General features: G+C 45.5%; 1 long non-coding RNA gene across 1 annotated transcript in view; it reads left to right on the forward strand.

The window, feature by feature from the left end:
• The first annotated feature begins 570 nt into the window (after nucleotides 1-570).
• LOC109292410 overlaps nucleotides 571-1,153 on the forward strand; it is a 6,768-nt gene continuing 6,185 nt past the window's right edge. The window contains exon 1 of the long non-coding RNA XR_002096116.1: nucleotides 571-1,132. This is a non-coding gene — a long non-coding RNA (uncharacterized LOC109292410). The remainder of the gene's footprint in view (nucleotides 1,133-1,153) is intronic.

Below are 1,153 nucleotides of genomic sequence, written 5' to 3' on the forward strand. Positions count from 1 at the left end.
CACATGCAAAGTAATTATCACAAGCTAAAAATGATTCTCCAGTTGTAAAAAGAAAAGAAAAACCAATGGGCTCTAAAGTTAGGGCTTGAAAACATGTCACAACTCTAGTGCTGGTTTCTATGCAGTTTTAATTTGAATGTGTAGCAGGGCCCTCAGGCCCCCACTGTGTTACATGTATTATACAATTACCAGGTGAACTGTGCAATTTGTTGAGACCAGCTATGTGCAAAGTAACTATCAAGCCATAAAAATGTCTATCCAGCTATAAAGTTAGAGCTGCAAAACATGCAATAACTTTTTACAGCTGTTTCCATCTAATTTTTTAATTTGAATGTCTGATTAAACTTTAATTTGGGATCTATGCCCCCACAGCTGGGAGACCTGCCAGTTGAGGTTCCCAGCCACAGGAGTTTTTACTCGCCAGTGCAAAGGGAGCCCAAGACTGTGATCCTGGACTCCCCCCTGCACTGGCATTAATGTGTGATGAGAGCTAATTTGCAGTTTCACAAACGTGGCATGGTAGAAAGCATAATTATGTGGCTCACACCTTTATCTGCACATTCAGAGGGGCCCTAAAGCACCTGCCACCAGTGCTACCTGCAAGGAACTTGAGCAGATCCACAGTGCTGCACCCTTGCAATGATTGTATTGTCAACCCTACCTTAGGTGATGGAAGAGACCTCTAATGAGTGCAAGAATGGAGACTCAGGGCTCATTACGTTGCATCTGTGTGTGGGCTAGGATGGGTGGGGGCACTGGTTAAAACCTTTGTAGGCTTAAGAGAGGGCTTCCAGCTTGAGCTGCTCCCTGCAAGGCTCCCCACTGACTGCTGAAAATGAGTTCTGCAGTTGAGGTCTGCCCTTGCTGAGTGGAGACAGTTTGCTGCTTGTTTTTCCATGGGTTTTGCTCTCATTTCCTTGATGTCTGGGCTTATCTATTTCTGTGCTGTCCCGCCTCTGGAGTTGCCAGCCCCTGAGTCACTTCCTTTTTTCAGCCCTTTCTTTTCTCTTTACTCCCTCTAGATGAAGTGTTTTACAAGCTGCACTGTGTGTCTGAGGCATGACTCATCTGCACCTGGCTTGTAGCTTAAAGGTACATGAGATGCTAACTGCTACAGCCATGGTCCAGCCAGGTTTGCTGACAAGTTAGTCCA

The sequence above is a fragment of the Gavialis gangeticus genome, unplaced genomic scaffold, assembly GCF_001723915.1.
Source record: "Gavialis gangeticus isolate Ggan-Ray unplaced genomic scaffold, GavGan_comp1, whole genome shotgun sequence".
NCBI classification, from domain to species: domain Eukaryota; kingdom Metazoa; phylum Chordata; order Crocodylia; family Gavialidae; genus Gavialis; species Gavialis gangeticus.